This window comes from Tasmannia lanceolata, unplaced genomic scaffold (assembly GCF_043159265.1).
Source record: "Tasmannia lanceolata isolate RefF3 unplaced genomic scaffold, GAP_Taslan_0.1 ptg000023l, whole genome shotgun sequence".
Classification (NCBI taxonomy): Eukaryota; Viridiplantae; Streptophyta; class Magnoliopsida; order Canellales; family Winteraceae; genus Tasmannia; species Tasmannia lanceolata.
The window spans coordinates 23,250,459-23,273,824 of record NW_027518700.1 but is presented as its reverse complement, the minus strand read 5'-3'; positions in this window follow the sequence as shown (position 1 = coordinate 23,273,824).

Below are 23,366 nucleotides of genomic sequence, written 5' to 3'. Positions count from 1 at the left end.
ATATCATAACACAGAATATATTGATGTTAATTCCAAGAGCTTAGTAGTGTTATTGTCATTTCCCCAATTATCCCGGTCAGGTTTTTATCGTGGTATAACCTCAACAAAGTAGGGTGGTATGATGATGAAATTTGGTCCTTGAGTTCAGCCCCCTGTGTTAGCACATTTCAGCCTTTCTATTTAAGCATAGTTCAGCCCTGTTTTATCACATTTCATCCCTTGTTTTCATCACAGGTTTAGCTCATTTTCTGCAAATATTCTGTCCATGTTGCTGCCCCAGGTTTGCACCCAATCTTGCCCCTGTTTTAGCATAGATGCTGTCCATGTTGCTGCCCCAAGTTGGCACCCAATCTTGCCCCTGTTTTAGCATAGATGTTGTCCATGTTGCTGCCTCAGATTTGTACCCAATCCTGCCCTTTGTTTTAGCATAGATTCTGTCCGTGTCACTGCCATGTTTAACACTTAAATTCAGCCCCTGAATCTGGCCCAGTTCTTCCACAGTGCAGTCCATGAATTAGCCCCCGTTAGCTCGATATTCCGCTCATATTTCTTTTAGCTCTGATTTAGATTTGAATTTTGTAAATGGATTTCATGGGTTATGAAAATTATGTTTGTGTCTGTGTGCAATTGATTATAAGGTAGCGGCATGTGCGTGTGTGTGTAGGAGTGTGTGAACTCTATGGATAGCATTTTTAAGTGTTAGAAATTGGCGTGGGACAGAATCCAGAAAATTTCTAACTTCTGTGGGTGGATGCTCTGCAGTGATGACTTCTCAAAGCAGATATCATGCTGTTGCTTAACTAGGGTAGTCCTCAAGAGGATGCGTTTAATCAAAGCAGAATAGTCTCTGTAGCGCTGCCTTAGTAATCTAATGGCGGAATTATCATTTCTTGAAAGTTGTACAAGCTGAGCTTGTATCCTCTTTTGAAATAGTTGCTGTGAATTTCTACTCGTGCGTATTCAAGGGCCCTACTTGTGTTAGCTTCATTGTTTATGGGAGTGTATAGGTAAAGCCATCTTACAAGCTTCTAAGATGCTTAGCCGCATAATGATATCAATTCAATCTTGGTTTTATAATAGAGCATAACCTGAAAACTCGTTGTCATATAACCTGAAATTAGGTAATCTGACTTGATATCTTGTCTTAAGTTCACCGTGGTATGGGGCAATGATGGCGATAGTCGGAGCCTTCCCTTTTAGAGAGACAATTTGTGTCTCTGTAGAGCAAGCCCAACCTCAAGGGACTTGCTTAGTCCAAAGTGGGGTTTCTCTCTCTATTTAGTGGACTTCTTTAATTTTTTAGAATCCATTAGATAATAGTCTCTCTTTCTCATTTAGGAGACCATTGTGGTCTTATTAACGAGTTTTATCATAGGAGACACGCTTTGTCTCGTTAGGCAGCTCTCCTCTGGGAGCAAGCCTCGTTGCTTAGAGCCCGCCTTTTCCCATTGGAGGCATACAGTGCCTTATTTGTAGAACCTCCTCTGGTTTCTCTCTCTTTTGAGTTAAAAGACATCTATGTCTTATTTGTCCTCTCTTATAGAGTGTTAGAGAGTTTACGACTCATTTATCCTTTTTAGTGGTAGTATTAGGGAGTCTTTGATTCATTCATCCTTTAAGTTGTAGTATGAGAGAGCCTTTGGCGCACTGTCCTTTGGATGGCATTGTTAGAGAGTCTTTGATTCATTTGTTCTTATTAGGGAGTCTTTGACTCATTTGTCCTTTTTAGAGAGTCTTTGACTCGCTCGTCCTTTGATACTGGTATTAGAGAGTCTCTGACTCATTTCCTCCATTCCTTTAATTGTTTTTAGGAGCTTCTCCTTAGTGTTGTCATTGCTTTTATTTGCTAGAGACTTGCTCAGTCTCATTAGAGCTTTGCCCTTTGGGTCTTAGATCTTTTTGTTCATCCTTGATGGTCAGCTTACCTGGTTTAAGGGTTTAGCCCTAGGGTTTTGCTTTGTATTTTCCTTTAGGTCTTTGACCAAAAGGGTGAAATTTTTTATAAACTTCAAAAACATTTGAAATATCTTAAAATTCCAAAACATGTTAAAACATTTAAAAATCCCAAAACATTGAAATATCTTAAACTTCAAAAATATTTGAAAAGCTTTAAGCCTCAAAAGCATTGGAAAAAGTTTTAAAATCCAAAAATATTGAATATTTTAAAACTCAAAAATATTAGAAATTTAAAACATCAAAAACATTTGAAAAACCTTAAAAAAAAAGCCTAAAGTGTTGAGTATTTTAGATATAATAATTAGGAGAGTTCGTTTCGAACTACGTTGGCTTGATCCTCTTTCACGAGGTACGTAGTGCAGCTTGGGATCTTTATCCCAAGTCCAGCCAAACCTTTAAAAATAAATTTGTCAAACCTTCCAAAAATGTAAAAACTTCTTCAAAACCTTTTTCAAAGAGATCTTCTCCTTAGAGTTAGGAGTCTGTCCTAGCCGTTTGGTTTGTTTTAGAGTTAGGAGTTTGTTTTGATTTGTTTGATATGGTGTGTCCTGTCGTGTGAGTGTCCCTAGAGTTAGGAGGCCTCGAGTCGATCGGTTAGACATTTAGTCAAACCGATGGCTAGACTAGGAAGCATATAGTCAGCCCATGGTTTTTCTTAGGTTGCACAGCCTAGTTATACATAATATGTAGGAACCACCTGCATTAGCTTAAGGCTAACCAACTTGCATTAGTTAGGGCATATAGAGAGTCCTGAAAATTTATAATTCGAATTTAAGCAATCGTACAAAAAATATTTAAAAATCAGTCGAGTCTAGTGGATCGAGTCTAGGATAGCGGTTCTAGATGGTTAGGCATTGTAGTTAGAATAGGTCATCGAACTACGTTGACTCCGATTCTTCTCGAGGCCGGGATACATAGAGCAGCTGGGATGGACGGCCATCTTAGTCCGAGTCAGGCCGCATTAGAGTTAGGATTTGTTCTGTCTTGTCATATATATAGGATTGATTTGTGTTTTATGTTTTGATGTGTTTTCTTACTTTCTTGTACTGATACTATACATTTAGCTATAGCTTGCATGTGTTTACACATCAGAACTTAGAAACTCATTAGGCATGTCACTCATAACCTAGCTATGCTTAGGTGACACATCTTTCATTTTATTTTATGTGTGCTTATTATCTTTATCCTCAGGAAATGCATGCTTAGGTAGACGACTCCTGAGGATTGTTCCCATTTTACATGATTTTTACCCAAACTTCTTTGGAGTTAATAAAAATGGCATAAGAGACCAAGTGCTTAAACTCGGACGAATTGGGTGTGCTCTCAGACCTTCCCCATTCGTAACCAGGCACGAACCCATATATATTTCTGGTTATCCATTGCACAGAGGATTTGATTTTAGGGTTCCATGGCATATCCATGGATGGCGACTCTGAGTTTATTTCAGGTATGTCTTGGTTTTGAGCCTTGGCTCCAGATCGAGACATATCTCTTTCTTTTTATATCGCCACTCGTGCTATGCTATGAGGGTGGCATCCGTTTTGAGAGTTCCTTGGTAGAGCTCTCCTTCACACGTGGATGATCCAGAGGGTGTTAGGGACTCGTTCCCTCACCTCTATCTCGGATTAAGGTCCACACACCACCGTCGGCAAATCATAATGCCTAGACGACCCAGGGTTCAATTAGCTCAAGTCTAGTTGCAATGAAAAGAATCAGAAGTTGAGATTACCAGTTATGAGGAAGCCTTCGCCGACCCTCCAGAGTCAGACAGTTGCAGCAGTTTTATTTTGACGCATAGTTAAGTTATTGAGTCAAGTCTTATAGTTCTACAGTTCAAGGTCAATGCCTAGTCTAGGCAAGTTATCTTTTGCTTTTCTTCTCGTTTTAAAAGTTGTGAATCTTGAGCCTGTTCAAGATGAGTTATAACGATGTAATCTTTTTCATTCAATAAAGTTTGCTTTTTCATATGTTCTATTGTGTATGCTTCTGACTCAAATGAAAATAAAACTCCCGCCTCAAATGAGAAAAAAGATACCGACGAAACTCCCCTTGGTTGCCAGCATATGTTCAAACAAGAGGAGAAGCGCCGGACCCAGTCTCTTAAAGAGAAAATTGAAATGATAAACATTGGCACTGAAACTTTGATTCAGTGAATGCCTATTGGAAATACATTAGAGTGTGAGGAATTGATAAACCCATTTCGAGGATAAGAAGATTGTCTAGAAGCGCTACAACCGATACCAGGGGAAAGACATAGATAGAAAGCTCAAGAGAATGAAGAAAGTGAGAGACATATGCTATACAAGGGGCATGAATTGGAAACAACTTTCATATCTCTAGTAAATGACCTTGGTTACCAAATTCATAATATGAAGCCAACAAATTCAAGATAAGAAGTTCAAGAGCAAGCATTGAAAAGCGATCATCAAATATCAAGAGTTACAGATCCATAGATGGAGGATGTCAAAGAACAAGTTTCGCTCCATCAAAGTCGAAAGCACATATCAGAATCTTGAAAGAAGAAGATCCATTATCTCTTACCTGGAAATGCCATCAAACTCCGAAAAAAATAATAATAAAGATAACTCATCAACCTAGCTCAATTCCAAACCTGAACATTGGAAGGCCTCCTTTGGCAGAACAAATCCCAGAATTATAACCAAATGTCAAAAAGAATATCCGTTTGTAAACCCTTCGAGCCTGAATGAAATTCCTTCGTGTAAGCTCAAGGGTCAACTCTCCTATCTTGTTTTGATGATTCTAAACATAATTGATTACGTTCTTGAATACTAATCAATTTGTCTTGAAGTGTTGTGTTAAGATAGGTTGATCATTTAAGAAACCAACACTCCACATGGTCATGCTTGAAGATGTACCACACAAGAGTCAAAGGAGCTAAGTGGAGCTCACATCATCTCTCAAGCAAGCATACACAAAATGGAAGATCAATTGAAGACCAAGGCTAAAGAGAAGTTGAAGGTTACATATATTTCATTGTACATCTTTTCTCTTTAGATTTATAAGTCAAGGCAAGGTTTTCCAAAATGAATTTTTCAAAAAAACACTTAAGAACTTAAATGGTTTAGTGAATGGTCGTTCTCTCGGAACTCCGAGAATTTCTCGAAGCTCCGAGAATGTCGCGACAACACAGAAAAGAGCCATTGGGATTTGAATTAAAATTTAGTTTTTGATATTAACACCCCCAAACAGTCATATTTTGTCAAGAGACTATATATACACATTCAAGAGGAATATTTTTCTCTGTTGAATTTTTGAAAAACCTCCTTAAGCATTCAAACAAACTTGCAACCCATTTGAGCTTAAGAATTTGTTTTCTCCCCAAACTTGCCTTACACTTGCAAATCTTTTGAGTTTGGATTTAGGGCTTTCAACTTGCAACCTACTTTGGAGAAGCATTCAAGGGACTACAACGTGCATCAAGCTTTCAAGAGAAGCCAAGCTATTCATCTTATTTTCTTGTAAAGGTGGCTAGGGCATCCTATCTTAATACCCTAGGGAGTATCGCTTAGAACTCGGCGAAGAAGGAGAGTCGGTGTAAAGGTGTCAAGGGCATCCTCATTTAATATCCCTTGGAAGTGTAATCGCCTCAGAGCCGGGCATCGTAGAGGTCTCGCATAGTGGAAATCCTTAAGGACGATCTTAATAAGAGTGGAGTAAGGCTTTGCCCGAACCACTATATATCGGTGTGTTCTTTCTTTTTCTTGCACTTTCATTCTTGATTTTGGTTTGGCATTTTATTTTGTTTTGATCTCATTTGAACAAACCAAAATCTAATCAAGAGAAGAAAATTCAAATCAGGTTCAATACTTAAATTTAAAAAGGCATAATTTAGTGTTAAAACCAATTCACCTCCCCTCTTGTTTATTTCAATCGGTATCAGAGCCTCGTCTCTACTTTATTTAAAACCCTAACCGGTCTAGAGAAAAGATTCTAAACAAATGGCAAACTTCCCTCAACACCATGAAGGATACTCAAACACTAGGCCACCCTATTTTGATGGAACCAATTATGGTTTTTGGAAAACCAAAATGAAAATTATTTTAACCCAAGATTACCAAATGTGGAGAGCCATTCATAATGGATATACATTACCCACTAGAAATCTAAATGATTGGACTGAAGCCGAACAACAAGCCTCAAACTACAATGCCAAAGCCATGAATTCTCTAATTTGTGCTTTATCACCCAGAGAATTCAATAGAGTGTCAAACTTGAATTCGGCTAAGGAAATTTGGGACACCTTAGAAGTTACCCATGAGGGAACCAACCAAGTTAAAGAATCTAAAATGAATCATCTATTTAGGCAATATGAACTCTTTCAAATGACACCCGATGAAACTATTGCCGACATGTACACTAGATTCACTAACCTTGTAAATGGACTAAGGGGACTTGGAAAATAATTTTCAAATAGAGATTTAGTGACCAAAATCCTTAGATCGGACCTTTATCATGGGAATCCAAAACTTCCGCAATCACCGAAACCAAGGACATGAACACATTAAACCTGGATGAACTAATAGGGTCCTTGATAACCCATGATGTGATTTTCAAAAGAAAAGCACCTGAAATTGAAAATAAAATTGAAAAAGGAAAAGGTGTTGCTTTTGCTTGCAATGTAGGTGATAACGAAGAGGCAAAGGAAGACATGGAAGATGAAGTAGCTCTCATAACAAGAAGGATCAAGTTCTTGCAAAGGAATATGGGAGGCATGAGAAATAGAAGGACCAATCCTCCATTCAAGAAGAAAGAAGAGCTCGGTGACGGATCATCTCAACCCCAATGCTATGGATGCAAGAAACTTGGACACATTCGTCCGGATTGTCCACTCAACAATGAGCCTACCTCAAACAATCGTTTCAAGTGAAGAGAAGGCAAGAAATGAATGACCGCCACATGGGATGAGGAGAATGAAAGTGAAGGCGAACCAAATGATGGAGAAGATTGCTTGATAGCAATAAATGTTTGCTTCATGGCCTCAACAAATGACAATCAAGAGGTAAGTACCTTAAATGATGTTATTATTTTAAAAAAAGTTCTTGATTCCTTACAAAATGCACATGATGAACTTGAAATTGAATTTGATAAAATTGCATCACTTGAAAATTCTCTTTCTAACATGACAAAGGAATTTGGTTGGTTAAAGAAAGATCATGAATTTTTAGATGATGAAAATAAAAAATATAAAATTGAAATTCATAATCTAAATGCTACCATCAAGATTTTAAATGAAAACCGACAAGAAATATCTATTGAAAACAACAAGCTAAAGGATGAAAATAGTAAATTATCTCATGAATATGATGAGTTAAAGAAACTCTTTGAAAAATTTGAACATGGTTCACTAAAATTGGATAGACTTGTTAATATTCAAAGATTGTCACATGATAAAAGTGGACTTGGACATAAATTGAATACTACATTGTCAAACTATAAAAATAAATTTGTAAAGGCGTCTTCTAGTTGTACTAAAACTTGCTTTTATTGTGGTCTAGAAGGACATTATAAGGTTGCTTGCATATATGCTAAACAAGATAAAATCAAATTGAACGCTAAAGTAAAAATAAATGAATTTAGCAACATTAGGAAGATTTAGGTACCAAAGGGATCTCACTTGCCTATTCCTATGTAGGTATGCCCTAAAAGCCATAACAAGAAGAACACATGGTACTTTGATAGTGGATGCTCTAGACACATGACAGGAGATCTCACTCAATTTGCATCCCTATCACTCAAGGATGGTGGAGATATTACCTTTGGAGATGATAAGAAAGAAAAAGTCAAAGGAGAAGGCACCATAGGTAACTCTACCTCTCCCATACATGATGTATTTTATGTTGATGGCTTATCTCATAATCTTATTAGCATTAGTCAATTGTGTGACAATGGTTTTGAAGTAGTCTTCAACCCCGACAAATGCATTGTTAAAAATAAGATAGATGGAAAAGTAAAATTCATAGGTTCTAGAGATAATAACATTTACACTATTGGGCAAGATGATCTTAGACTCCAAAATGTAACTTGTCTTAATGCCATTAGTGAAGATTCTTGGTTATGGCATAGGAGATTGGGTCATGCCGGAATGGATCTCATTTCAACCCTCTCCTCAAAAGACATTGTTAGAGGATTGCCTAAGTTCAAATACATAAAAGATCACATTTGTAGAACTTGTCAATTAGGCAAACAATTGAAGAGTTCATTTACCCCTAAAAATATGATCTCAACCACATACCCCTTGCAACTACTTCATATGGATCTTTTTGGACCAATGAAGACAAGTAGCCTAGGTGGAAAGAGGTACGTGTTTGTCATTGTGGATGACTACTCACGATATACATGGGTCATATTGTAGACATCCCTATTTTGCTCCGCTTTAATCAACAAAGAAGTTAGTGTTTTGCTATCGATTTTCTACCGTTTTCCATTTTCATGTCCGTCTCCCTATGTTTTCTCGATCTTTTCAATTATTTCTGCCGTGTTTCGCATTTTTCCGTCAAGTGTCGAGAAGAGTTATTCAGAAAAATCCAAACCAGAGAGAATCGGGACCCGTTTGGTGGGCCCGCATTGAACATTTGAATTAAATTTGGATCGAGAAAGTTGGCCCATATAAGAAATATCCAAGTTATCTGTGAAGTTTATCATGGATGTTAACAATCAAATTTTGTAGGAATAAGTGTGCCCAACATGGAGTGGAGTTCACTAAGTTGAAGCAAGCGGACCCGCCTAAATTTTCGATGAATGGATCTCATGGAAAATTCGGCCAAAGAATAGGCCTGGCGTTTGGTTGAGGGATTTAAAATGGAGTAGCCCACTAAATATGCGTGGGGCCCACCCAAGGTAGTTCAATCTTATTCTTCGGGGTCCGTATTGAAATATAACGGAAAAGATTTGTGGGCCACCAATTAAACAATATGGAGTGATTTAAGAGGTGGTGTAACCGATCCACATTGCAGCCTATCAATTGGACGGCCAAGATCAGCTTGCGACAATAAATTAGAAGAACGAATCATTTATTCGGTAGCCCATTGAAATGGATGGTTCGGATCATCCTATGAACGATCTATAAGGAATGATTTATTGAGCATATCCCATTAATGACTTGTTAATCGGGTGGTTCAGATTGTCCTATGGAGTGGGCCCACCATTTTCTTAAAATGATAGTAATAACAAGGCAAGATGTAGGAATTAGCCATACAATGTGGGACCCAGTTGGGATATTGCCGAATTCAAGAAAGTGAATTCCCATTAAGTGTTGATTTCTATCTAAAGGGGATGGAAAGAAGGCATATACATAAGGTATATTTTTGAAAGAGGCCACGATAGGAATCTTTGCATGAGGCAACCCACGAAATTCCTTTTTGGGGGAGGTGGCAGCATAAGGAAAGAAAAAAAAAGAAGAAGCAATATATGTTATATACAAAGAGAGTTGCTATGAGGGGAGGAGGAGTTTCTATAATAAAAGAAAGAAAAAAAAGGCAAGCTTGGATTCAAAAAAGAAAGTTACGGTGGCTCACATCTAGGAGAAGAAAGAAAAAACAGAGCATGCTCTTTTTCAAGGAAAAGCTCTCCATTTTTTGTGGCCTCATCCCTCAACAGAGCTCACGTTTTATATTCTTCTTTGGAGAGATCTCTCTCGCTCTTATCTCATAGCACTCTTGGCCCTTCTCATCTCAGAGCACAACTATCTCTCATCTCCCTCTCTCTACACCCACTCTCAACAACTCTTTCCATCTCTCCCTCTCCCTCTCAACATCTTTATCTCCCAACCCCTCGCATTCTGTTTTTGCTTCTCGATTATTCTCGGCCTCTACTTTCTTTCGCTCGGAGAGATCACCCTTTGTTTCCTGTCCCATTCCCGATCACCCTCTGTCTCGAGCTCATCCCCTCACTATCTCTCTGTCTCTGTTTCACCCACACTCCCCTCGGTTTCCCTCTCCATCTCTCGCACCCTCTGTTTTTGTTTTCTTCTCTCAAGCTTTCCACACCACCCTCAACCGTTCTCAACTCCCCTCTCATCTCCTTCATCTCTCATCCCCTCAAGCAGCCGAACCATCTCTAGTTTTTTTTTTACAAAAAACAGAGGGTCGGTTTTTTTTTTTTGAAAGAAAAAAAAAAACGAAGAAAAAAAGAAAAAAAACGAACGTAAAAAAAAAACAGAGTATTCTATACTCTGTTTTTTTCTCTCTCTCTCTATCTAACTATCCCACCATATCCTGGTCTCTCTATCTCTCTCGAACTTTCCTTGTATCCATCAACTTCTCTCTCTCTCTCTCTACCTCTCTGTGTCTTTCTCATTTATCTCTCTTCCTCTTTATCTCTCCATCACTCTTACGCTCTCAATCTCTCTGCCTCTCTCTATTATCCTTCTCTCAATCTCTCTGTCTCTCTCTTTGTTACTCTATCTCTCTCTATTATCCTCACTCTCTCTACTACTCTCTCTCCCTATACGTCTCCCCATCTCTCTCTCTCTCGTTCCCCATCAACAGAAAAAAATATAAAAGAAAAAAACAAAGAAAAAGAGAAAGAAAGCGGAAGCGGATCGTGCGGCGGCGGGATTTTTGGATTTTTTGGCTCTCGGATTCGGCGAGGATCTCCATCACAGGTAGGCGCACAATTCTGAGATTTTTCCAGGATTATTTGGCATTTTTTATGTATTTTTGCATGGTTTTTAATATTTAATTGAATTTAATTCAATATTATATGTGTGTGCTAAAAAATCATGATCTACATGAGTGTTCAATTCCGATTCGTCCCAAAATTTAATACAATGATCTATTTAAATAGAGTAAAATAACCATCGGATCGGATCGGACATTGGATCAAGGGATTTCAAAAATTTGAGTGAAGAATAGAATTTTATTTAAAATAATGGCTGAGTAATTACAAAATTCGAAAAAATAGCTATCTCAGGATGACCTATTTTTTAGAATTTTAAATATTTCTTGTGTTCATCACATCAGAACAAGATTAAGGGACATTTTTCGGAGTCGTAATTTTCTCGAAAATCGTGTTTTAAAAATAGAAAACTCTTCAAAAATATCTCTTTGAGGAAGAAAAATAAAATATATACTAAATGGATTCCAAAATTAATGAAATTTCGTGGGAATATAATATCGTACTGATACATTCTACCATGAATTTTTAAAGATTTTTGGATTTTGTCTGGTATATTATTTGATGCTTTCTTTAAAAACAATCAGATTTGGTGAGATTTTTTACTGACATCAGATCACAATTAAAATTCACAAACTTTTCACAGTAGTCTTATATTTCATATCTCTTGTGGTTGTAAAAGTGTCAACTGATTTGGATCTTGTTTCCTAAGGGATGTAGTGTAAATTCATAATCTCGTCTTAAAATTCAAAAATTCGAAATTGATAGTATATAGTCTGTAAAATTCATGAAAATCTCACAGCATTCTATTTTTATTCATATCTTATTACTGTAGAAATTTCAATGAATTTATATTTCTATTTCTACTAGTTTCTGTGTTATTTTTACAATCTGGTCTCATTATTGTTAAATGAAAATTAAATAGGAGCTTAATGTAAAAATCTGTAAAACTCTTCTAATAAGCTACATACATTCCCATCTTGTTTCTTTAGAAGTTTCAATTTGTTTCGAATTCGTTTGCAATAATTTCACTTGTAAAATCACTCATATGTTTGAAATTGATAAATTCCATTGAAAATTCGAAATTAATTAAAAATCATTGTGAAAATTTTCAAAGAACCTTAAATATCTGTCACATGTTCACTCCTTACTCTATTGAAACAGAAATCTTAGGATCTCTGTCACATATTAACTCCTTAATCCATTAAAACAGAAATTTTTGGATCTTTAGATTTCCCTGGAAAAGTGGCCAGTGCATCCATAATCGTATCCCAATTGCAACCGATCTTTGACAATTTGAATATTTAAGCTATCGCATGTTGTTGGCTCCGAGGTTACTGTCCACGGAAATCCTGAGATATGCTAGGCAATAAGGTGCTATAACTTAAGTATTAAATTGCATAAGGAAAGAGTGCACGATTCCCTTCCGTGGATGCTATTCTAGGCCGAAATTGGTGAACCATAGAAACTTTGGTATTCCTTAAATGTCCAGAAACTGAAAATCCTTGAAATCTGAAATTAATTAACTTCAAGAACTTGAATCGATTTGTCTCGAGTCTTTCGGAACCATTGGATTATGGTTTCCGATATAAGAACCATTAGAGCCCAACTTAGGAACACTTATGTCAGATCGTGTCCTAGGTCTTAGGGAGTCTTAGGTTTTAGGGAGTCATAGAGTTAGGAGTCTAGCCTCATCACGGACGTTTGCTATGGATAGCAACCGTGCCATAGGTCTAGTTACACTAGTCACCCACTCTTTCCCTAGGACAAGCCTAGTAACCTAGGATGTAGGTTAACCTGCATTAGTCTAAGGAACAACTTGCACTTAGATATGATCATATAACATCTTAGATAAAGTCCTAGGATAATAAATCCTCAACTTGAACTAAATAACTTCTCTTAAAACTGTTAAAACAGTCAATCCAGTCTAGGTCGGTGTCTTAGTTGAGTTAGGCATAAGTAGCTTAGCTTAGGTGCACCGAACTACGTCGACTCTGATCCCAGTGAGGCTTGGGTACGTAGGCAGCTTGGATGTCTGATGGCATACCAACCACGAGTCGGCTCCACAACAAATTGTGGGGTTTTGTATATTAATTTTCTTGTAAATTCTTAATTAAATCATTTAGGACCTTCCATGAAATTAGAATTTTAGGAGAACTTTAACTTAGATTGAATTCAAACAAATTAAGAAATCAAGATACACATTTAGGATCTACATTGAAATTAGATCATAGGATGCATGTCACGTAGTTAGCACACTAACATAGAGTTAAATGAGCCATTTAAAAGAAATTTAAAAGAGTTAACTTTTGGAATTGAAGACCGATTATCGGGCAGGAATGGTGCATGTGGTGGATAACTCCCCATACCTTCCATTCTTGTAACCAGGTAACGAGTCTAGATTTCTGGTTAATTATGGGTCCTAGATCCCACATCTAGGTGGCAACTCTGTCACTCTCTTTTGTGTGGAATTCGGATTGCCTTAGTGATCCCAAGTTCATATAAAAGATGAATTAAAATAAATAATAAAAGAGCACACGCCAATCGCGTGGGGACGAAAGACCAAGAGAGAGCGTGGCAGCTCGCGCCCCACCCCTCTCGCGGGATCGGGTCCCACAGTTTGGCGACTCTGCTGGGGATCACCTAACTTCATTACAATTCCAAAGGATAACTCATTTGAATTTAATTTAACTAGCTCATAAAAACTCTATCTCTCATATACTTGTTAGATTAGTTTGTCTTGTTTTATTATCTCATCACATCATACTCAAACTTAATCTAACAAAACCTGAAGGCATCATAGATTGCGCAAACTTATTGCACACACTTACATCACTTGCATCTAAAGCCTTGCATCTCACATGCACACACGTCCTATTTTAGGAACCCGGAGTGTTATCTAGCATGGTTGACTGGGATTTCATCACCTGGTGCCTCTGTGCTAGAGAAGCATTCCACCCTTAGCCTAGCACCTTATGGTGCGTAAACGGATCTCTTATTCACGTACTGATACGCCGGACACTGGTACAGTATATCGAACATGGATTCGTAAGGGAACTCTTGGCCTTACCCCTAGATTAACCCACACATGCATGTAGTATACGAACACATGTGCATCACGTGTGTGAGCCTAGTTTATGATATCCTACCCATTTTGTGTCTAGATTAGGCCGTAGTCCATCTTCCAATGGCTACGATCGGTCCTTAGGTACACAAACAAAGTCATGAGTCGAGATCCTCTCTCCACTCCGCTAGATTAGGATTAGGGTTTCAGGTAACACTGTTAAAATGTACGAAGATAAAAAAAACTTTCCCTTTGGGGTTAGGATATAAATCCCATCATTTCCGAAGATCTCATAGGATTAGTCATTCATGATCTATCCGTTGAAAGCAATCTTATGCGATCTCATCTTATCTCTTGATCGTGCACCTTTCAATCTTCTATCATGTGATTCGATCATGTATTCATACTTTCTCTGTACTGGCAGGAACTTATCCCAATCTCGTGTTCATGTAATCTTGATCATTCTTGTATCCCTTTTCTTGGCTTATAGGAACCATGTCTACTCGTACAATTCTTGATTGGATCCGTGGTACATTAAGAGAATCTCACATCTATGCCATAAGTGAGCAAGAGAAAAATCTCTTCGGCTACGTGGCAACCATTAAGCTCGATTGGGGATTACTCTATGCCGCATCAGAGTGTTGGGATCCCGATCATCATGTCTTCCGTTTTGGCAACCAAGAAATGTGTCTCACTTTTGAAGAATGGTGTGCCTTATTGGAATATCCTGTGGATGGCCCTCTAGTGAAGCCATCCTGTGTTCCAGATTATCGTCCTTTGTTCCTTCGCTTAATGAATAATCCAGATGAATCCATGAACTCTTTCATGAAAGGCCAAGAGGTGTCCATGCAACAACTGATTGACATTTACCCTCCTATTGGACACATTGGTGCTGTTGATATTCAAAAAGCTCGACGTCGCGCTTTGAGATTCTGCTCCTTCGCCAGGTTCCTCACTGTCCAGCCTTCTCGCTTTGCGTCAGCTGTTCTTTTGGACCTCGTGGATCAAATGGATCATGGCGCCAATCCAATTCCTACTATACTTGCAGAAACCTTCAATGGATTGGATGATATGGCTCTTTCGTGCCAGCTCAGGTCCAGGTTCTTACGTTCGCTCTTTCGTTGGGTCCTTCTCAGGATGTCCTGCATTACTGCAGGTGTGGTTATGCCACAAGCTAAAAATTGCAGCTCCTGTCCATTTCGATCATACGTTATACACCTTCAGTGAATGGCGTCATGATGTTTCTTTCGATCATAAAAGCGATTGGGTTGAATGGTTAAATTCTCGCCAACAAGATCAGATTTATTGGCAAATTTCTGGAATCCAAGAAGCTGTCTTCCACACCGGAGAAGCTAACTACGTTCACCTTCTTGGCCTCAAAAAGACTTCCTTCTATGTTCCTGCCAAGATTCAGCGTCAGTATGGAAGAGAGCAATCTATTGTGCCTCCCCTTCGTCATTTCTATCAGCCTGAGGATCTCAAGCCCAAGATTGTCAAAGTCGTTTCATCTGCTTGGGATATCAAAATCATCAAACCTTTAAAAGAGTCAGCTGAGGAAGATTGTCGTCCGAAGAAGAAGTCTAAAAAGAATGCTTAGTTCCATGTTTAATCTTATCCGTTTATCTTTGAAAGAATGAACCCTGTACTCAAGCTTTAATGATTGATCAATAAAGTTCATCTTTCTCTCTCATTATCTTGGTCTATGCGCGCATCATTGTCTACTTCTTTCTGATTTTAAAATATGTCTTTCAAATATTTCAGGGCAGTAAACACCATAGCTAACCCCATTACTCCTTGGGTTGGGGTCTCTTCACGATTGGAGAGAAATTCTGTCTCTCCACCACCCTTTCTGAGAACCCCAGCATCTCCTTCTTTCTCATCCTCACCAATGGCAGACAACCAAGATGGCCTTCCACCCGCTGCTATTACCGATACTCTTACCTTGATTCTCCAGCAGCTTCAAGAGAACCGAGTTATCAAGGCTCAGCTTTCTGAGAAGTTGGGACTGTCGTTGTCCAAAGATAAAGGGCCCATGCACTAAGCAGCTACTTCAACAGCACCTGCCCAACCAGTGTTCATCACTATCCCTGATAAAGCTGAAGAAGATTTGGAAAAAGAGTAGTACAGCGAGGATCGCAGTAGGCCTTCTCAGTTCATGGTTGATAAAACTGTTATGGAGAAATTAGAAACTCTTACCAGGAAGGTACAAGACATCCAGTTTCAAGACCAGGGTGGTTTCAATCCAAGTGACCTTACACTGTTTCCCGAAATCCGCCTTCCTGCTAATTTTGAAATGCCAGATTTCGACAAATATGATGGTGTGGGTTGTCCAATCACACATTTGCAAATGTTCACCATCATGTGTCAGCCTCAAGGCTTATCTCCTGAGCAAATGGCTCAATTGTTCCCAGTTTCCCTAACCAAGGTTGCTAGGAGATGGTTCATGGTCCTAGACAAGACTCGTTATAGGACATGGAAGGATATCGACGAGCAATTCATCAGGCAATTCAAATATGATGATAGGATAGAAATCACTAGAAAGGATTTAGAGAGAACCAAGCAAGACTCGAGAGAATCCTTTCTGATTTTTGTGAAAAGATGGAGGAGACTAAAGGGGATGATAGTAATAACAAGGCAAGATGTAGGAATTAGCCATACAACGTGGGACCCACTTGGGATATTGCCGAATTCAAGAAAGTGAATTCCCATTAAGTGTTGATTTCTATCTAAAGGGGATGGAAAGAAGGCATATACATAAGGTATTTTTTTGAAAGAGGCCACGATTGGAATCTTTGCATGAGGCAACCCACGAAATTCCTTTTTGGGGGAGGTGGCAGCATAAGGAAAGAAAAAGAAAAAAAAAATATATGTTATATACAAAGAGAGTTGCTATGGGGGGAGGAGGAGTTTCTATAATAAAAGAAAGAAAAAAAAGGCAAGCTTGGATTCGAAAAAGAAAGTTACGGTGGCTCACATCTAGGAGAGGAAAGAAAAAACAGAGCATGCTCTTTTTCAAGAAAAAGCTCTCCATTTTTTGTGGCCCCATCCCTCAACAGAGCTCACGTTTTATTTTCTTCTTTGGAGAGATCTCTCTCGCTCTTATCTCATAGCACTCTTGGCCCTTCTCATCTCAGAGCACAACTATCTCTCATCTCCCTCTCTATACACCCACTCTCAACAACTCTTTCCATCTCTCCCTCTCCCTCTCAACATCTTTATCTCCCAACCCCTCGCATTCTGTTTTTGCTTCTCGATTATTCTCGGCCTCTGCTTTCTTTCGCTCGGAGAGATCACCCTCTGTTTTCTGTCCCATTCCCGATCACCCTCTGTCTCGAGCTCATCCCCTCACTATCTCTCTGTCTCTGTTTCACCCACACTCCCCTCGGTTTCCCTCTCCATCACTCGCACCCTCTGTTTTTGTTTTCTTCTCTCAAGCTTTCCACACCACCCTCAACCGTTCTCAACTCCCCTCAAGCAGCCGAACCATCTCTAGTTTTTTTTTTACAAAAAACAGAGGGTCGGTTTTTTTTTTGAAAGAAAAAAAAACGAAGAAAAAAAGAAAAAAAACGAACGTAAAAAAAAAACAGAGTATTCTATACTCTGTTTTTTTTCTCTCTCTCTCTCTATCTATCCCACCATATCCTGGTCTCTCTATCTCTCTTGAACTTTCCTTGTATCCATCAGCTTCTCTCTCTCTCTCTCTCTACCTCTCTGTGTCTTTCTCATTTATCTCTCTTCCTCTTTATCTCTCCATCACTCTTACTCTCTCAATCTCTCTGCCTCTCTCTCTATTATCCTTACTCTCTCAATCTCTCTGTCTCTCTCTTTGTTACTCTATCTCTCTCTATTATCCTCACTCTCTCTACTACTCTCTCTCTCTCCCTATCTGTCTCCCCATCTCTCTCTCTCATTCCCCATCAACAGAAAAAAAATATAAAAGAAAAAAACAAAGAAAAAGAGAAAGAAAGCGGAAGCGGATCGTGCGGCGGTGGGATTTTCGGATTTTTCGGCTCTCGGATTCGGCGAGGATCTCCATCACAGGTAGGCGCACAATTCTCAGATTTTTTCAGGATTATTTGTCATTTTTATGTATTTTTGCATGGTTTTTATTATTTAATTGAATTTAATTCAATATTATATGTGTGTGCTAAAAAATCATGATCTACATGAGTGTTTCAATTCCGATTCGTCCCGAAATTTAATACACTGATCTATTTAAATAGAGTAAAATAACCATCGGATCGGATCGGACATTGGATCAAGGGATTTCAAAAATTTGAGTGAAGAATAGAATTTTATTTAAAATAATGGCTGAGTAATTACAAAATCCGAAAAAATAGCTATCTCAGGATGACCTATTTTTTAGAATTTTAAATTTTTCTTGTGTTCATCGCATCAGAACAAGATTAAGGGACATTTTCCGAAGTCGTAATTTTCTCGAAAATCATGTTTTAAAAATAGAAAACTCTTCAAAAATATCTCTTTGACGAAGAAAAATAACATATATACTAAATGGATTCTAAAATTAATGAAATTTCGTGGAAAAATAATATGGTACTGATACAGTCCACCATGAATTTTTAAAGATTTTTAGATTTTGTCTGGTATATTATTTTATGCTTTCTTTAAAAAAAATCAGATTTGGTGAGATTTTTTATTGACATCAGATCACAATTAAAATTCACAAAATTTTCACAGTATTCTTATATTTCAAATTTCTTGCTGCTGTAAAATTGTCAATTGATTTGGATCTTGTTTCCTAAGGGATGTAGTGTAAATTCATAATCTGGTCTTAAAATTCAAAAATTTGAAATTGATAGTAAATAACTCTAAAATTCATGAAAATCTCACAGCATGCTATGCTTATTCATATCTTATTACTGTAGAAATTTTAATGAATTTAGATTTCTATTTCTACTAGTTTCTATGTTATTTTTACAATCCGGTCTCATTATTGTTAAATCAAAATTAAATAGGAACTTAATGTAAAAATCAGCAAAACTCTGCTAATAAGCTACATACATTCCCATCTTGTTGCTGTAGAAGTTTCAGTTTGTTTCGAATTCGTTTGCAATAATTCAATTTGTAAAATCACTCATATGTTTGAAATTGATAAATTCCCTTGAACATTCGAAATTAATTAAAAATCATTGTGAAAATTTTCAAAGAACCTTAAATATCTGTCACATGTTCACTCCTTACTCTATTGAAACAGAAATCTTAGGATCTTTAGATTTTCCTGAAAAAGTGGCCAGTGCATCCATAATCGTATCCTAATTGAAACCGATCTTTGACAATTTGAATATTTAAGCTATAGCATGTTATTGGCTCCAAGGTTACTGTCCACGGAAATCCTAAGATATGCCAGGTGTAGACACCCCATTTTGCTCCGCCTTAATCAACAAAGAGGTTAGTGTTGCGTTATCCGTTTTTCAGTGTTTCCCGTTCCCGTGTCCGTCCCTTATGCTTTCTCAATCTTTTCGATCATTTCCGCAATGTTCCATATTTTCTTTTCGCCAAGTGTTGAGAATGGTTATTCATAAGAATCCAAGCTCGAGGGAATTTGGACTCGTGGGTGGGCCCGCATTGAGCATTTTGTTGAGATTTGGATCAAGCAAAGGGGCCCGTATACTGTTTTAATGAAAAATGAGTTTAGAACCTACTTCGATCCAATGCATAAAGATGCCCATCAAGAGAACAGTCAAGATCTCAGAGATGTCGCTTTAACAACCAATTTTTGTTGTGACCATCAAGTTGAACTATTCGGATAATCCTTGGAAATAATTTTTGAGGCACAACTTTATAAATTAATGGTTTGGATCATCCCATGGGGGTGATATTTGGAGGATACAAGTTGTCCATGCCATGGCCTGTCAAAGTGAACGGTTCAGATCAGTCTTTCGGAAATGGTTCAGAGGGGGGGGGGGCACGCCTAAATTGTGTTGCGGCCCATTAAATGAACGGTTTAGATGGGCCCACTTACAATTTTTGCTTGGTATTTAAATACATGAAATTCGAATTTTATGGGAAATGGAAGTTGACCAGAAAGTAGGTTCCATTTGGAAAATTGACTGTCCACCAAATTTAGGGGAATGTGAGTTTCTCGGCCAAGGGATTGTCCATATTTTAAAGAGATACACCAAAGAGGTCCAATTCTAGTGGTCAATCCTAGATGGGCCCCCATCTTGTCTTGAGTAAAATATAGCATCTTGAGCCAAAATGAGAACAAGACTCTTTGTGTTTGCTTTATATATAGGACTTGGTCAAGGAGGAATCGGAAGAAAATTTTGGTTTAGGGGTTTATAAAAGCATCTTTTGTGGGTCCCACTAAGAAAAAGACAAGTAAAAGAAAGCTTATTAAAATTGTTTGTGAAACGGCTAAATGAGCAAAGTCTGTTGAGCTCTCTTTCCTTGTGAGAAAAATTATTTTGAGGGGATTCAATGAGAAAAGGAGGTCACTTTTGGGAAAGACAACCGTCACCCCTTATAATATAAAAAGAAACATTGTTGGACTTTTGCTTCTCCTCTCATTTGAAATATGGCAATGAAAGAGGGGATATTTGGGGAAAGCTTCTCTCTTTTCTATTTTTAACAAAAACCAAAAAAAGATATACGTGCATGGGAATAAGTGGGTCCTACCAAAGCTATATTTTCAACGATAGTTTCTATTCACTGGTTTAGACGGTTTGTATGGAACAAAGATTTCTTACTGTTTTAATGGGATGTTTTTATATGGTATGATTTCAAGCCATGTGTCGTTTCTATAAAGAGACAAATGGAGAATGTAAAGATCTTAATGGCTGTCTATTATGGAAATATGCTATATGGTGAAAAGAGAAAATGGTAGCCTTGGATAATCGATTTTTTTTTTAGCAAGCATAATTCGGGAAAGCATCGGACTGTTTTAGAGAGTTCTAATTATTTTTTTTGGCAACAAATGTGAGAAGAGCCAAGACAAATGGAAGGACATTGGATAGATGTAGAAGAGGGCTCTTTAAAAAAAAGGAAAAAACCCCGAAGCTCTGGTCTCGGTCTTCCCTCTCAGCAGCTCAACGTCTCTCTCTCGAGCTCTCTCATATGTCTCCTAACAGCCCTCTAAAAAGCCCCTCTAAATCCTCCCTCTTCCTCTTACTCTCACCCTCTCCTCCATCCCTCTAACTCTTCTCCCTCACTCTCCTTCATTTTTTTCCACCTCCCATCCCTTCATCAACAACAGCCTGTAAAAAAAAAGAAAGATAAAAGAGCGTGAAAAAACAGAGTATCGTAATACTCTGTTTTTTCGCTCTCTCTCTCTCTTTAGCTCTCTCTCTCTCTCTTATACTCTTCCTCTCTGTCTCTCATTCTCCCTATATCCTTCTCTATCTCCATCAAGCTCTCTCTCTGTTTCTTTTCTCGGTTTCTAAAAAAAGGGAAGAAGAAAAAAAACGTGAGAAAACAGAGTGCTGTACACTATGTTTTTCTTCTCTCTCTCTCTCTCTCTCTCTCTCTCTCTCCCTCTCTCATCTCTGTTATACTCCTCACTATCCTTCCAATCTCGGTCACCCTCCCACTCCCTCTCTGTCTGTCGCTCTCACTCCCACTTTATCTCTCTCGTTCACTCTCACTCACCCTCTTATTCACTCTCTTAACTCACTCTCTATATCTTTCACTCTCTTCCTCTCTCAACTCTCTCTGTTACCCTCAAACACTCTCACTCACCCTCTCTCATTTCTTTTCAACTCTCTCTCTCTCTCTCTCTCCCCATCTCTCACACACTCTCTATCTCTCGGCTGTGAGAAAACAAGGAAAAGAAAAAAAAAACAAAAGAAGAAAGGGAAGGAAAGGAGGTCGGATCGAGCGTCGGCGGGATTTTCGAATTTTTGGCTCTCGGATTCGGCGAGGATCTCGACTACAGGTAAGTACACGATTCTCAGATTTTTCCAGGATTGTTTGGTATTTTCTATGTATTTTGCATGATTTTTAAGCATTTAATTGAATTTAATTGAATATTATATGTGTGTGCTCAAAATCATGATTTGCATGGGTGTTTCAATTCCGTTTCGTCCCAAAATTTAATACAACGATCTATCTAAATAGAGTAAGATAACCATCGGATCGGATCGGACATTGGATCAAAGGTTTTCGAAAATTTGAGTGAAGAGTGGAATTTTATTTAAAATAATGGCTGGGTAATTACGAAATTCGAAAAAAATAGCCATCTCAGGATGATCTATTTTTTGGAATTTTAAATTTTTTTTGTGTTCATCATATTAGAACAAGATTAAAGGATGTTTTCCGGAGTCGTAATTTTCTCGAAAATCGTGTTTTAAAAATATAAAACTCTTCAGAAATATCTTTTCGACGAAGAAAAATAAATTATATACTAAACGGATTCCAAAATTAATGAAATTTCGTGGGAAAATAATATGATACTGATACATTCTACCATGAATGTTTGAGAATTTTTAGAATCTGTTTGGTATATTATTTTACGCTTTCTTTGAAAATTATCAGATTTTGGGGGAATTTGTACTGACATCAGATCACAGATACAATTCTCAAAACTTTTACAGTAGTCTTAAATTTTATATTTCTTGTTGCTGTAAACTTTCCAAGTGATTTTGAGCTTGTTTCATATGGGGTGTAGTGTTAATTCATAATCTGATTTGAAAATTGAAAAATCCTAAATTGATGGTAAATAGTTTTTAAAATTCATGAAAATCTTACAGCATGCTATTTTTACTCATATCGTACTACTGTAGAAATTTTATTGAATTTAGATATCTATTTCTAGTAGTTTCTGTGTTATTTTTGCAATCTGGTCAATTAATTGTTAAATCAAAATTAAATATGAGCTTAATTTAAAAATCTGTAAAAATCTTTCAGTAAGCTACATTTCATCATATCTTGCTACTGTAGAAGTTTCAACTCATTTCAAATTCGTTTGCAACAGTTTCACTTGTAAAATCACTCATATGTTTAAAATTGATAAAATTCATTGAAATCCCGAAATTAATTGAAAATCATCTGAAAATCTCTAAAGAACCTTAAATCTCTGTCACATATTAACTCCTTAATCCATTAAAACAGAAATTTTAGGATCTTTAGACTTCCCTGGAAAAATGGCCAGTGCATCCATAATCGTATCCCTATTGCACTCGATCTTTGACAATTTGAATATTTAAGCTATAGCATGTTGTTGGCTCCAAGGTTACTGTCCACGGAAATCTTGAGATATGCCAGGCAATAAGATGCTATAACCTAAGTATTAAATTGCGCAAGGAAAGAGCGCACGATTCCCTTCCTTGGATGTTATTCTAGGCCGAAATTGGTGAACCCTAGAGCTATTGGTAATCCTTAAATGTCCAGAAACAGAAAATCCTTGAAATCTGAAATTAATTAACCTCAAGAACTTGAATCGATGTGTCTCGTGTCTTTCAGAACCGTTGGATTACGGTTTCTGTCATAAGAACCCTTAGAGCCCAATTTAGGAACACCGGTGTCGTGTCTTGTCCTAAGTTTTAGGGAGTCTTAGGTTTTAGGGAGTCCTAGAGTTAGGAGTCCAGCCTCATCACGGACGCTTGCTTTGGATAGCAACCGTGCCATAGGTCTAGTTACACTAGTCACCTCACTCTTCCTTAGGACAAGCCTAGTAAACTAGGATGTAGGCTAACCTGCATTAGTCTAAGGAACAACTTGCATTTAGATAAGAATCATATAGCATCTTAGATGA